The sequence below is a fragment of the Thermobia domestica genome, chromosome 9, assembly GCF_964235325.1.
Source record: "Thermobia domestica chromosome 9, izTheDome1.hap1.1, whole genome shotgun sequence".
In the NCBI taxonomy this organism is placed as follows: Eukaryota; Metazoa; Arthropoda; class Insecta; order Zygentoma; family Lepismatidae; genus Thermobia; species Thermobia domestica.
Window position 1 is genome coordinate 258061973 of NC_137462.1, and position 17280 is coordinate 258079252.

Genomic DNA, 17280 nt, shown 5'->3' on the forward strand with positions numbered 1-17280 from the left:
CGTTTTTAAGTCAAATATAAGTAAGTTATTAACATCGAAATAGAACATTACGTTAGTCGTCATTTTGCTTTCTTTCGAAGTATTATTTTCACTATTAGATTGATTATTGTCTACTATACTACTTTCAATACGAAAAATAGAATCAAAATCTTCCGAATATGATTTCGTTACCGGACTAAATGGAAAATTCTCTACAGGTTCTAGTTTTAAATCTGGTTTTGCCCCCTCTTGTTCGGGTACTTTTACTTGTTTCTTTCTACTCGAAGTCGCAATATTAAATATACTTCCAACTTGTACACCTCGAACTGCTTTTTGTGCCCTTGTGCGAACTGTATCGTCACTCATTTATCTATTATTATAATTTAATACTTATTATCGAATACCACATATATTTCGAGCATCTAAATATCAGATAGAGTGGGTGGGTGGTAATTATTCTTATTACGAACAGAACGCTTAATCTATAACCTTATTTCGTGAAAACTTACTTATAACTACAAAACATTACTACTAAACATATTTTACTATCTTTCGAGGAAACACTAGAAAGATTCTTAACGTATACTTCACCATGACAGGGTGGGTCGGGCGGGACTTAATATTTACTGAGACGAAACCCTAAGCATCTCCACCATGACAACCCGCTCAATTCGTGCCTTGTAATGGGGATGCGAAAGTTGAATTCAGCAGATCACCTTCCACTCTCCATCTAGAATGAGTGGCCCAGCTACTGTTTTATATGCGAGAGGTTCTGCATAAAGCACATTTCTATTGGGGATTAAATCGAAATGACAACTCATGAATTCAATTATTGACTAACAGTTATATTTCTCACTTGAAATCGTGTTGCTTATGTAAATGTTGTGGATTATATCGGATATCTAGAATCTTTGCCAAACGAGCAATACATTTAGCATTTGAAGTCACATATATCTTTGCTGATGTCTTCGGTTGACGTCCCTGGATGATGCTCTCCGGGGTTGTTTCGTAGATGTCGATATCGTCAGGTTGATATCAAAGCTGACAGTCGTCTCTGGTCAATAACTGGTCCACATTGGAGATGGCGTTGTGATCCAATTCTCTTTTATTAACTAACGTTACCTGTTAGTTGTCTGAAGATCAAATTACCGATGTTGTGATTGACTTTGTACTTCCAATCACATTAGAAACTTAGCAGCAATTAACTTCTCTCTGAAAAGACTCGTAACTTCTCCTCCAAAAGACTCGTAACTTCTGATCTCAACAACTCGTCACTTCTGATCTCCCGAGACCTCCTGTCCCCTGGTTTTGTTTCAATGTTGACTCCCGAAATTGGAGGCGTCAGGCACGTGTGTCCTCCTTTCTTTCGGAAAACAAAGTTCTTCATTGTTTCGAGAACAAAAACTGCAACACTCGGCATGCTCTGATTTTCCCATTCTAGGCAATTTCTACATATCCGTGAATGTGTCTCATGTAAACAAACATGTTACAAATGCAACTCGTAATTTTACAGAATGTTATAGCCGACGCATTTCATAAATTTCTTTCCTGTATTCGCAGACTACCAATTATGTGATTTTGTTTACTTTATCTGCTGACGGCAAAAATAATATAATTTACAAACTTGAATTGACCTGAATTATGACAGTTGTTTTCCTTCACCAAACAATTTTAATATTTTACAAAAAGCCAATATCCTCAAAAATAAATAAAATTAATTATTAATTTATAAATTCTGCTAAATAAAATACTGGCTCTGCCACATATAGAACGATAGCTCATTATTTCTTATATGATAAAACTTAGTTCGGACGATATTCTCTTCTGATATCAAATCATTAGCACGATAATTGAACATGTTAATCGGAAATGTAATGCCTCTCATGACAGCTATCCACCACAGTTTATTTGGTTTAATTTTCGTTATGTTTGTTGATTTGTTTTCCTCGTTTTGTTATATTTTCTGTTGTAATTGTTGATTTAGTTTTAATTCCTTTACGTTTATGAAAGGTTACGCAATTATTTTGTATCTGTACACACTTATTGTCAAGCTGTACCCAAATACACATGTACATATATGTATATGTATGCGCATCATTTTATCTATACATAGTCAATCAAAGCAATGTATTTTATATGTTATATGTAATCAAGATTGATTTCTTTGTTTCCCTTTCCTTGTATAGTTTAACATGTCTTCAGCATTGCCGCTTGTTTATGCAAGTGTTGATTTTGTATGTAATAAGTTTAATTTTCACTTATCATGTTGATTTTCTTTGTATTGTTATGTGGTCTGTCACTCTTTAACGTGCTTAAGTGTGTATATCATTTTTATTTTCGCTCTAAAATGTATTATGAGATCCCTTTGTAAAAGAAAAATGTTGATTGTTGAGTGGAAGAAAAGGTTATGTTTTACCTGCGCCATTTTAAGTAAGAAATATATAAATAAATAAATAAATACAAACTAAGAAATTTCAGGTTGTAGTAAAAGATTAATATTACACTAGTTCCTCAAGAAAAAGAAGAACATTTATATGAACAACAATGTTTGCTTTTAAATAACGATTATCATCAAAGGTAAGGAAAGATATCTAATAAATAGCACATTTCCGTAAAACTGAAAAATAGGAACGACATTTATTTTTAACGAGTCATTTACAAGGTATGTTCACAAACTAATTGCACACTAAAATATATTTAGTTAGTTTAAGTGGTGAAATAGTAAAATAAATGTATTGTAGCTAAGGAGGTTAGTGATTCGGTTCTTTCTTGAAACCAAAACTCCACTAAGCCATCACAAATGATAATGCTGATAATTCAACACATCAATATCTTCGCTTCAAAGTTTTTAATCAGCTATTTAGTAGACAATCATATTGTTTGTTCGATAATAGTTTTAAAAAATCGATTATTTAAATTACACTTAATTTCCGCAAGCAATAGTCATCACATTTATTGATTATGAGCTACAGTAACAATTAAAAGCTATCAACTATTCATATCATAACTCTATGCTAGCGATCGGCTCAGATTACTGTGATTCAGATTTCAAGAGAAATCAACCCATAACATGGGCACACCAGAGAACAATTGTTACAGCAAGTGGTTGGTACTTGTGAAAACATATGTATTATACCTCTAATATGTTACAGGCTAGTACGTTCCATAAACAAGTGATTGAATATGATGACGGTAGACTCACTATTACTTTAATTCGCAAAATAATGTCAACTTTTAGTTATAGTATATTGGTATAGTTGTAAATGATATTGTTTTATTAACTAGTACTATAAGTTAGCAGGTCATATTTTAAATATTCATCCTTGACATTAAACTACTACAAAAATAAGAAGCAGTCAGGAAAATCACAACCAAAATGATTTTTACTAACTTTTGCCCCAGAAACGCCGTTTTGGCGTGTTGTTCACGCTAGCCTGGCAAATTTGAGAGCAAAACTAAATTAATGCCAATATTCAAGTCCTTCATTTCGTATGCATTACTGAATATTCTGCGGAGGATTTTTTGACATCCGATAAAGGTTTTATACCTTATTCTAGAATTGAAAAAACGCGAGAAAATGCACGGAAATAAATGTTATTTACTATCGTTATATTGATTCGGAATATTGAGTAAACGTATAGCCAGTATTTTTAAGCACCCTCTTCTTATAGACAAACATAAATGTCCAATAGCATCAGTACAAGCAAGATTTGTTCGTACATAATTTAAGAAGCATCTTAAACCTTGGTGCTTATCCACTATACGAATGATATTACATTACAAATTCAAAATCGATGAAATTATCATACTACGCATTTCGCATTGACGCATTTCTACCCTTGGTTTAGCACCTTATCGGTTGGGACCAGTCAATATGTTTTGATATTTTCCGGTGCCAACAATTTTAAAACGTACCGAGACTTCGTAGCGATCTTTAAGAAAGAGGAAACTATCTTGTAAATCACGCCAATAATTATGAGGTTAGTCATAGCATCCTATTAGAACTGTTCTCAACCGATTGAACCCAGTTCTTTAAATCATACATAATATACAATTTTTGAAATGTACATTTAACCTCTAATCAGTATCAAGTTTGGAAGAGTGGAGCAAAGAGAACAAGTGGAGTACAAAGGTTCATTGATTTTGTTGACCTGATAGTCAACGTAGTATAAACTACTATTTCACATTTTTTACGGAAAGTGCAGTTTGAAGTTTGGCGATATTAGAATTTTAAAAATCAGGTTCTTGGACAAGTGTTATACATTCTAACTCATTTAATAATAACCCATTGAATATACCCGTATATTACACACGCCCGTGACATAATAGTATGACAGATGCATAATATGATTTTTACAATCCTTTCTTTTTTCCATTCGACTTTTCCTCTTGTTTCATAGTAATGCAAATCCGGTCCATTCAGCATTATTGCAAAGTATTATCTTACTAAATACAATTTATGGTATAAGCGTCCAGCTTTAAGACGCCAGTCTTTTGTGGATGTAACAGTTATCCCTCCAACAAATACGGTTGTGGTAGGGCACTTCTAAATTGTAAATAAATCACAGAAAAAAGAGCAAAATCCACTCTAAGTGTCCCTACGTATCAGAAATTTTGGGTGACTTTTCTATACTCTAAGCTAGATAAAAATGAGCATTTTCTCAAGTATAGTGGTTCTAAGAACGAAATCCCAGCTAGAATCATGAAGTTGTGAAATTCACTTACTTGATATGGTGTAGGTTTAACTCTGCTATCTTTAATACCATTATTCCTATCCTCTGGTATTTTATATCTTGATATTATGTTCACCAGTCTCATTTTCTTATCACGTTCAAGGTAGGAATGAAACGAACTAAAAATGTTACTTGAAAGGAAATAAACGTCTGCCTTTCATGTACAATGTAATGAAAGCATCAGAATAAAGTATAATCCTTATTTGGCTACTGCAGCAGTCACAAGAGAGCTCAAGATGATGGATTTTGGGGGATAATTTTACTATTTTTTTAATAAAATAGATAGTTGAAGCTGCTGTATATTTAGGTGTATCATCAGTCAACACTGGAACATAAAGAGAGTTGAAAATTATCGATAAAAGAGGTCGAAAATAAGAGTAAAATGAATGCCCCTTTCTTCCGCTGTAAGTGATGACGATACCATCTTATTCGATGTTAAAAGGATTTTTTAAACAGCTATAGCAGGCTAACCGTAAACCTTTCCAACTTTTCCTAATATTGAATGAAAGACACAGCGTGCTCAAGAAGATGGCATGAAAATCGAAATTTCGCCTAAAAGTGGACATCACGCATTTCTCACCGGACTCTTCAAACGTTAATTAGACAGCTGCTACATTTTCTTTAATCGAGTTCGTTCTATAAAATAACATATTACTTTGTTTCGAAATTGCTCAGCTGTAAAAAAAAGTTTCAAAAAAATAATGACCTTCGTTCATAGCCGGCAATTTTAATACTTGGTTTACAATTTTGGTGCAACCAGTTTGCGTCAGAACAGAACATACTGGACAAAGGATATTTGAACCTCTAGCGGTACAGAATCGTCGAAATGTTTCACTGTTGACATTGTGCTAAAGTGTCATCGTCTATTATAAAGGGCATTAACGTCAGATCATATTGATGTAATTTAACTTGGCAGACTGGTTGTTGGTTGAAGAAGATGCTTGGTATACTTCTCCATTATTTGCTCCTCAGTTATACGAGGATTCAGAGTGACAATACGCCATAATGGTTGACGAAATCTGTGAACGGCGGTTTGTTCAATCCACTGTTTCATTTCACGGATAAGGATTTGCCGTCAGTTTTGTAGGTAGTTATCACTTTGGACACTGTCCATTGCGGCACACCTAACAGATTTGCAAGATTTGTTGCGCTTGCAGAACTTGACGGAGCAACAATTTTCCTTTCTTGAAAAGTAGATAGAACTTTCACTTTACACTGTTTGCTTAGCTCACTGTCCGTTCACGTTCTACTACACCTCACGTAGTAAAGAGTTGGCTGTAACACTCTTTTCATTTCGGATATTCTTAGAAAGGCATACTGGGTTTCCGCTTTCATATTCCCTAGAGGTTACATGGTTAGCATGCGCGCATTAAGTGTGTGACACCCGGGTTCGATTTTTGGTGGAAGCTCATGCGATTAGGATTCCGCGTTAAACTGTATTTCACTTTTTCTATACCCTCGGTGGCGTACAGGATGCTAAGCCCTGAATCAACCAACAACTTTTACGTAAGGATCTGAAGAAATGAATAAATGTGATGCAGATATGTAAAGAAAGAAAGAAAAGCTGAAGACAAAAACTACCAAAAGATGGAGTAAGTTTGGGTGTTCGAAGCCAAAAAGTTTTAAATTGCGCTAAATGAAAGGTTTTTTGCGTATTGAGAAAATTGCATACTGCCCTGATGATTTGTATGCAAACTCAAACAGGTATGAAATACAGAAGGAGAAAGGAGGTACATAATAATAATAAATATTACCATTTACACATGAGACTCGGCTCGGGAGGGAAGTCATGTCCATAAAAGTTAAATGGTTTGTAGCATCCAAGAAGAAAGGAAGAGAGAAGAAATGTTACTTAATATTCTTATTTTTTCCTCAACAGTCAGAACACGGAAAATTTTACGTCTGTTTGTTTCAAGCAATACCACTTTATTTTTCACTGTTGTAATTTACCTTACGAACCGCCTGTGGTACACAACTTTAACGTATTGCGTATTGTACTCGTATTTTGAAAGTTGAACAATATTCATATACATAGTGCACTAGATAAAAAATATGCAGAAATTCACAGGTTTTCTTTATTTTTTGATTATGCAGCTTCGACTTATAAACATAAATATACCTAGTTACAAAACGCCATTTGTATATTTTATATCACTCCAATTTAAAAACATACAAATTTGCTTTTCTTTACACAAATATATAAATTTGCACGATTGCAGATAAGTACCTGGGATTGATGACATGAAATAAAAAATATCAAAATATTGCTAAACATAAACATATTAAAGCAATAAATGTATCGAAGAATCGTAATATTGTAATTCTGAAAAATACCGAAATATAGAATAATATTGGAATATTTAAAACATGAATCTTAAAAGTTTCGATACTTAAAAATATGTATCAATTGATATATCGGAACATCCTACAGCTGAAGGTGGGACCTGTCACAAAGGATTTTCTTTTACCCACTGTTCCTCTTCGAGGATGTGGTTTCCCCGTAAATTTTGTAGGATTTCATTACTTTGACCTTCACCTAAACTTGTTACTAGCAACACACTCAGCACACTTTCACCACTCATCACTTTCACCACGCTCACAGCATATAGCCAAGCCTTAGTAATTTAGCCTCTTTGGAAATTAAAGTTAATTTATTTTACCTTATATCGCTTTCTCCAAACAAGGAAGCTACTATGAAACTGAGACTCACAGAATACGTGACACTCACTACTACAAGCAATCACTTGCTGCTATCCCTGCCTGTCTTTTGCGAACCCAGATATCTTACGCGTTTACTACATATGCTTGAATTAGTTTAACAAATGTGTATGCGACGTATTGATAAACTACGATTATGGGGTTTTATTTGATAACGATAAATTAAATATTTAGTTTATCATTATGTTTAAAGTAATGAGTTGTGTTTTACAAAAGAAGGAAATAAAATAGTATGAAAGTTGGAACATATTGTATATAGGTATGTATGAATCCGTGATTCGCAAATGTGCTTGTAAGTCTTCTATCTTAAACCTTTCTAGTGTACCTCTAAGGATACATTTGTTTTTGCTCTTGTTCAAATGAATTGACTTTCGCTTCAGACCGTGGTTTCAGACCTTCTTATCTGGATAACACAAAATCGAACTACTTATGGAGATAGAAACAACAATTGTTTCCAGATAATAACATGCGCTGCGTATATGTTTTACGCTAGCCTCCCTTCTATTCATTTATCACAATCTCTGTTGCTGTTCCCATTGTTGCTGAAAGTAAGATTTGTAGATATATGCATATACGTTTCTCCAATTGAGATCAATGAATAACCTGATTTCAACCCACCTTCTGCTCTTTAACTGTCTTGTAACAGGAAGGCTACTGCGTTTGTTACGCGACTGCGCAAGCAAAAATTTCAAGGTTGTATCGGTACCAACAAGTTCTTTGCAAATTGATTTGTGTTTAGTCCCCGCCCGACTCACTTCCTCTTTCCACTTCACTTACGTTTCTCCATTCCAAAAGCAAAACAGTGCCAATAGATACGGTATGCCTCATATTTACACACCGTTTCTTAAAGTATGTGACCACAAGGAGGCAGCTAATTCGGCTGAGCATACACACGGTTTACAAACATTCTCACATTTTTCTATAATTATTGGGACCTTTCCCAAATTCGTCCAGGAGGCCCAGGGGTTGCTACGAAGCTTCTGTAGGTTCCAAAATTGTTGACACCGTAAATGTCCCAACATATTGACTGGTCCCAACTGATAAGGTGCTAAACCAAGGGTAGAAATACGTCAACACACACACACACACCTCTAAACACACTGTAAGAATATATTTGAGGGTTAGTCACCGTGTAATAAACGAAGCGGACACAAATAGCTTCGTAACATAATTAGAGAGTTTGCGCCGTGTACTAGTTGTAATATTCCTCCATAGACATCAATACCATAAGACCATACAACTCTAAAATATTGCAAGACGTTTAATTTTTGTGCAGATATAACATGGGGAAACTACGATATCAAATAACACATGAGTTTTCGGAATTAGAATCATCATGTAGCATTTTGATTAGAAGGAATTGAACTTACATTGCTCTCAGTTTGAAGGCGTATACCAATATATTGTATTAAGCAATTGTATGCTAATACAAAGTAACGAGGCATTGGTAGTATGATAATTTCATCGATTTTGAATTTGTAATGTAATATCATTCGTAAAGTGGATAAGCACCAAGGTTTAAGATGCTTCTTAAATTATGTACGAATAAATCTTGCTTGCACTGATGCTATTGTACATTTATTATGTTTGTCTATAAGAAGAGGGTGCTTAAAAATACTGGCTATACGTTTACTCAATATTCCGAATCAATATAACGATAGTAAATAACATTTATTTCCGTGCATTTTCTAGCGTTTTTTCAATTCTGGAACAAGGTATAAAACCTTTATCGGATGTCAAAAAGTCCTCCGCAGAATATTCAGTAATGCATACAAAATGAAGGACTTGAATATTGGCATTAATTTAGTTTTGCTCTCAAATTTGCCAGGCTAGTGCGAACAACACGCCAAAACGACCTTTCTGAGGCATAAGTTAGTAAAAATCATTTTGGTTGTGATTTTCCTGACTGCTTCTTATTTTTGTAGTAGTTTAATGTCAAGGATGAATATTTAAAATATGACCTGCTAACTTATAGTACTAGTTAATAAAACAATATCATTTACAACTATACCAATGTACTATAACTAAAAGTTGACATTATTTTGCGAATTAAAGTAATAGTGAGTCTACCGTCATCATATTCAATCACTTGTTTATGGAACGTACTAGCCTGTAACATATTAGAGGTATAATACATATGTTTTCACAAGTACCAACCACTTGCTGTAACAATTGTTCTCTGGTGTGCCCATGTTATTGGTTGATTTCTCTTTAAATATTTCCACCAAAAATGTGTATGTAGTGTAGGCGGCTATGAAGTTCACTCCTATATAGTTACCTCGAGCTGATTTCAAATTAATTTCACTTTCGATTGTCCTGTATGGATACTAATATTATCCTACATAGAAGTTATCGACGGCACGTAATCAGAATGGAACATAAGAGAAACGTTATGTATCATCACTTCGTCTGTTATAGTACACGTTGACATTCTTCCTTCACTAAATTTCAACTCGTGAAGCTCACATTCACCCCCATTCATCTAATAATATGTCCTTTTCTATGCGTAAAACCACATATTCTGAATTAGGTCTAGTGTCGGCAGCTCTCCGAATTGATATCCATTGTTCTGTATTGGGATCAAAAATTTATTTGATCGTTCTAGAAATGAAATGAAATATTTGAGTTTTACGTCCCACGATTATGCCGGTTAGGCTAAAGGAGACGATGATGATGAGAAATGAGTGATAATGGTGGAATTAAGAAAGTGGTAGGAAACCTGAGATATCCCTACAAAGTTCACACGGGGAGTGCTGGGATCGAACCAGGGACTCCACGTACCATAGGTGAACGCTCTACCACTGAGAAACCTCGCCCCTGATGAAGTTCTAGATTTTCCCAGGCATATCAACATGTTTTAAAGCAAATTCCAGACAAGCTTGTCTGTTATGATCTAAATTCACCTGTGAGGAAGTTAAAGTGATAGTTTTAACTACTAGCTAACAATAAATGGGATAAATGGTAAACTAACGAATTCTCATTTTAAATTGAGATTAGCTAGAACATATAAAACTTGGTACTGTTATTAACTTCGAAAACTAGCATTTAGAAATTTTCAGATTAGGCCTAACGACAACTAATTATAAACTCATACTCAATTCACCCATCATTGCCGTCCCTAACGAATCTTCTTTGGCACGTCGGACAGTTAAAGTAAAAATATATAAAGTGTATGTTTGGTTCTGTTTGCAGTTTTCCATAGATCTATGAAGTAATATTTCATTGAGACTATAATGCTGGGATATATTCAGTTGCAAATGGTACCCTAAGGTTCGATAATTAAAAAGAATTTGATTCAACATTCCAAGTGGGAATAAGCTACGCTTCATCACGACTTCTTAGTTTACATCGCTTTAGCAGAATATTTTATGTTCAATAATAATATGAATATAGTACGTGGGAGGAAGTATTTTTATGTTATTTAACTGTGTGGTAAATCGTCTGACACAAGGATACATCTTGCGAAGTTTAGTTCCACCTCATTGCATTAACTGCAGTGCAGTTTTAAGTATCCATAACGATATTCTAGAAAATAGAAATACCTCAGACATCATTATACCATCTATAATGACATAGTACTATTGTGAGGGGATGAACCAGATATGTAACGATGATACTTTATTGTTGTTCGATAGTCAGGTGTCCGTGTATTTAAGATAATTAGTCAGTTATCTGTTAAATTTTATGGTTTATTATTTTAAACCTTCCAAAGTCCCAGTTACATTATTTTCTTGCTATTGAAGGAACAAATTAACCTTTAGTACTATTTCGCAAATATACTTGTCATTCACATCAGCATTCTATTTCCGAAGATATGTTTTTACAATTGTATTACTTTTATAAAATTAAAAGGGAAGATAAAACGTAATAAAATAAAAATTTCCCACTCATTCATAGCAAAATGAAGCATAGTACCAGCCATAAAATTTCATTTTAAGCATCTTATTTTAATAGTAAAATAAAATTGTTTTCAATCTGTTTAACCCTAGAAAGGCAAACTTCACTATGAACCCATTAAAGGTAAACATACGTAATATTTCCGTACACACTAAATAACGATCTATAAATATACGATTCATATAGAAACTAATATTGTTGCTTTGCTCAAGGTTCCAAAATTGAAGTTTTATTGTTTAGATAGTATAACAGCACAACTATTATCCAGGGCCCTAATTTGTGGGGCAGGGGGAACAACTGCAACATAGAGAAGCTCCCCGCCGTTTGAGGGGTCCTATTTTAAGAAAAAAAGTCTTACTCCATATGCGATACGAACATGAAATTATAAATGAAGTATCAAACAGGTTCCATACATTCCATAAACAAAAGACTATACAAAAGGTATATAAAACAAAGATGAGTCGTGGACCCATTTCAGTAAAATAAAAATCTACAATTAAGGGCCCCAGAGATAATATTTGTTCGTATGGCTTTGAGATTTGTCAATATTATCCCCTTAATTAATTTGTCATGTATGGAACTGGCCGAGGGACGTAAGCAGATCTTGCCGTGTGGGAGCGCTTACAGGCTTTGGGGGGCTCATTAAGACAAAGAGAAAATGGAAAGAGAGGGGGCCCAAGAATTAGAAAAAACAACATTTTCTAGGGGGACCAAATACGCGTATTAATGCTTTTCCCCCAGGAAAAAAATCATACGTTACGGTGCAGCTATAATCTTAAATCTTTTAGAAGTACATAGACGAGCAAAATACATGTTATTAACAGAAGAACAAACGTCTGGGAAAGTCAAGATATATCACTGATTATTTTTGTTACTAGGGAATATTAAATTGTTCTTTCACATTACATGTGAGTTTGGTTCCTAAATCACACACAGTTAGGACACATTTTGAACTGATGTTCACCACATACTGGCTTATTGCAGTTACGGCAGTGTTCCTTCTTGGGATCTCCCCACTTGAATCTGTCATTAGATTTGTCTTCCAAGGAAAACCATTCTTTCCTAGCAATTCACTAACACCACTAACTTTCACTTGCCTTTCGTCAAATGGAAGTTCATTTGCCCTCTCATCTGTAAAATATACTGCCCTCTCTGTATAATTTTATCCAGATTATTCTCTTGAATGCGTGGCGAGACTGCTATTTTCGTTTTGGCAACATTTGGAAACTTTCCGCCTCTTTGGTTGGATTTGTAGTTTCACATTCAACAGTTCAAATTGCTGTCACAAAATGTTTTTCAATATTAATTTCACTGGGATAGTAATCTGGATCTTTGTCGGAGTCATCTGTTTCTTCTTATGATCTAACATAAAATTCAACGTTATCTTCCTCCATTTCTGAATCTGAGGTCTTCTCTAATATTGCTAAAAAAGCTTCTTTCTATATATTGCTCCACCCTCGACAATTTTTTAGTAATAATTAATTATTTAGGAATGACAATGGTCCATTGATGGTAAACATACGTACAAAATGCGTGCAAGAAACTAACGTTAAAGGTAAACACACGCTAAACTTACGTGTAAGAATTTAAGAATTAAAAGGTAAACATACGTCAATTTTACGTATAAGGTTTTACACTCAATCGTTTGGCACAGAGAACATAACACCTTCAGAAGTAATTACCATCGGAACATCAAGCTAACTAACCCGTGATAGCATATCTAGCGGTTTGTATTACTACGCACAGTTCCTGCTACGTCACATCAGTGTTTCCAACTCGTACACGTAAAATTTCCGTAGTTTACCTTTCTCGGGTTAACTACGGGGATATTAATATAGATTTATCAAAAATTTATTTATTTCCTTTAGGTATCTTAAGCTCAAGACAGACAAGTTAGTTGCTGGAGAAATTGGTGTAAATATAAAAACATAATTTCAAAAACGGGACAAGGGATGTCTTGTTTTGCAACGTTGACGCATGCATCTTATCAGCACAGACTTTCTATAGGTCAACGGAACGATTAATGAATATTATAATAAACAACAAATAAATCGATTTCGAATTAGAGAATTGAGGAGTTTTTACAGAAAATTCCGTATTGACGAATGACTTAATCGCAACATGTTTCTTACTGAACATATCAATTTCCAATTTAGCGTTTCGAAACATACTCGTTAATTTATGATTTTCTGAATATACGTAACATTGTCCTTAGCACTTTAGTTTTCGCGAGAGAAAATTGGAAAAAGGCAAGCCAAGCGCAAGCATTTAATGATGCTTCTACTAAGACTTGAGTTTACTGTGTTGATAAGTTTTTTATTGTTGTCTTATTCCTTAGGCAGTCTATATGTTGAAATTTATTTTTGTTTATTATTTTTGACTTCGAGCTTGTGTGGGCAGCTTAAGATTATGTATTTTAGTGACTATCCTCCGAACTCACAGCGGGGATTATTTAAATTCTTTGCTTTGGAAGAAAAAAAATCGTATTCGTCCGTATTCTCGATTTTCTTATTTCTTTATCTTATTTTTCTTTCAAATATGTATATCATTCCGTATAATTAGCGATAACAACTGACAGCTCTCTAAATATTCATAATTTCCTATCTATGTCCCACCAATAGTACTTGCTCGTAATGTCTAGGGTATTTGGCTCATATCAAAGAATATTAAATGAAATTTCGAGAAATTAAAGAGAAGATTAATCGTTTATTTACAAAAAGAATACTCTAATTTAAACGTAGGGTACTAACTTTAACTCAGGACGCCACTCCGCCCTATATGCACTCTTTCTTCCTTCTTACCCTTCCCCAATAACTAATGGGGAAAGGAAGTATTTTTTTAATCTAACCTCTAGAAATCCTAATTTCATTATTAATCAAATAACTCTCTATTATAGAAGGGAACTGTGGAAAATACGGTTTACAGAATTCAGTTACTCTTGGACCGTACTCCTTACTTTTAAAGACGGGACCTTGACTCAAAGGACACTGTCTGGCCTAAACCTGTCTCTGGGACTCCAAGTTAAGTCCACAAAAGGATTCTATCTAGCTTAGGCATATAATTATATAGGACAGGTTGGTATTAGGGATAGGATGTCAGCCTTTACTCATGGCTCTAAATTTCCCTACACTCAATGAAATAAAGGAATTTGGTTAAATACTCTCTCTAACAATCTCTTAAATGAAAGTTGCAGTGAGAAATTTCCTACTCTCTTACAGCACCTAAATATGCTATAATAACATAAGCAGGGATCGAACCCAAACGCATTTGGATTTTTATTAAATGTTTCTCCACCGCTAGGACGGAACCAAAACCTCGAGTCTATACGCGCGTCACTCACCTCCGCCATAGACCCTTAGGAAGCTTAAATACTCCCATTCTAAACAAGCAATAGTAATCCAATAGCCTCTGTTATAGGCGTAGGATCAAGCATCTAAATTAACAACCTATTTCCTAACTCAATATCATTTGAATACCCTGTCTCACGGGCAAAGCTCAATTGCTTTTAGCGGAACTCTGTAATGTAGTAGAATCGCTATTCTGACAACATACAGTAACTAGAGGGGACTCTCTCCAAACTATTCACTTCCAGTGCAGCGGACTGGCTGGAAAAGATCCTACATTCAGGAATCCTCAAAACGCACAGCGACGAAGATAGGGGAGGCAGCCTTTTTATATGTCTAAAAATAGTAACAAATATTCTTTTGAAAGTTTTTTAGCGCCAACTTCTCAAATGGAAAATTCCCAGTAAGGGTGACTGAAATACAATGGATTTCGCAGCTAGCGTCTTCGACAGGCTTCTAAAAGAAAAAGTTAGCATGGAAAAAACAACGATAGCACTAGCTAAACTGTAAGTAATAATATGGTTAATTCTTAAATAATAGGGGATGATGCTCTAATATATATATATACATAAATGTACAACATACATTGAATAAATACTTCCTTACACTAATAATAATAAATAAATGAATAGATATATACCAATAAATTTATATACTCCAGACCTGGATTTCTAACTTATAAATAAACACAATTATTAAATAGAGCAATATTTAAATATTTATCATTTATATTTGAATCTAATATCAGCAAGGTCGCAAGACGTACCTTGCAGCTTGTATTAGGACGTTAAAATATCTAATATTTATATTGTTTTTAATTTATTTGTGTTTCAGTTTGAATTATGGTAAGTTGTTAAGTTTCGTCTTATTGGAGTATCTTTCTTATTTATGATAGGAAATAGTATGAGTACTTTATTATTTATGATAGATTTATTTTAATATTATTATTATTAAATATAGTGTATTTATTGAATGAGAAGGTATTTCTTTTAAGAGAAATAAAATTATTATATTTCTTTTCTTTCATTGGAAATCATTTATATTTATAAGATTTGAACTTCATATTTCTAGTATAGTGGTTTACTATAGTGAACAATAAATAGGTTCTGGGCGGTATCTTAATCGTTTCATTATATTAGTGTTGATGTTTGTTCTTTCAATGGTGCTGTTAATTATCTCCAATAATTTAATTACAATTCTCCTTGGCTGAGACCCGTTAGGGTTAATATAATATATTTTAATTATTTATTATGAGAATGTTCTATCCTATAATGCTGGTATATTAACAGCTCTTGCTAATCGAATTGGTGGTGTAGCAATTTTGTTAATCATTGCTTGAATGTTGAACTGTGGTAGTTGATTTTACGATTTTTTATTTGCGCAGATTTTAAGTAATGAAGAAATAGCAATTATTCCTAGTTTTGTTATTTTAGCAGCAGCAAAGCTATATAAGATGTTTACCTACTGATTAGTGTGGAATCCGAACCACATGAGCTCACACCGGGAATCAAACCGGGTCTCTTACGTCAAAGGTGTGTACGCTAACCGCTTAGCAACGACGGAACTCGGTATGAAAATCGAGGAGGGGTCATGCACAACACGTGAATTAGCACTTACGTTTTTTTCCTTCCGGGTGTCGACAAATTTTAATGAAATTGTTTATTTACGAAATTTAATTCTAGGGACTTGGTCCCGAGAGCCACGCTCCTAAGTACGCAAGTGTCAATATACTTACGGTTATAACTGATTTTAACATTTGTATTGTTGTATGGCCACTTCATTAGTTACAAGAAAAATGACTCGATGGTGACCTTTCGCGCGTAGGGTATAGATATTCCTCACTCTGACTCTTGATAACTTAGTGCGTTCTATCATTTATGCGGAGAGTGAGAAACATTAAGACGGGTTTTCTGGCTATCGCAGTTTGTAATATTTACACTAAATGTGCACTCCTACCTCGCGAAAGGTAGCGCGGAAGTTCATTTAGCAAAGTCTGCTTTCCCGTTGAAAATAAATTGTGTTCCTACTGGGTTATACACGTTCTACAGTTACCTTGAACGACAGGGACATGAATACAGACACGTCGAGAACATTTAAAATTCCAAAAGTCCTCCCAGCGGGAATCGAAAACGGGGTCCCGTACACCACAAACGCACGTACTAGCCAATAAACTACACAGGGAAGTTGTAAAGTCAGATCGTTTTAGTTGTTGTACCGGAAAAGCTCGAGATATGCATTTGTAATACATTGAGTAATTTATTCGAGATAGGCAAATCATTTTTCATTGAATCCTTGTCCTTGTTTCGTTTTTGTGTTTATTCTTTGCATGATTCGTATTGCGCGTGAAATAAGAAATGCATTGTTCGCTATGATGTCCAGAAATACTAGTTTAACTGATCATACAACAGAAACCTGTAGTGAAATAATTTGGGGTAATATGGGGTATACCGAGTTCCTTTGTTGCTAAGCGGTTAGCGTACGAACCTTTGATATAAGAGACCCGGTTCGATTCCAGTTGTGAGCTCTTGTGGTTCGGATTCCACGCTAACCAGTAGGTAAACGTCTCATATAGCATTGCTGCTGAAAGGAGCGCTAAACTCAACATCAAC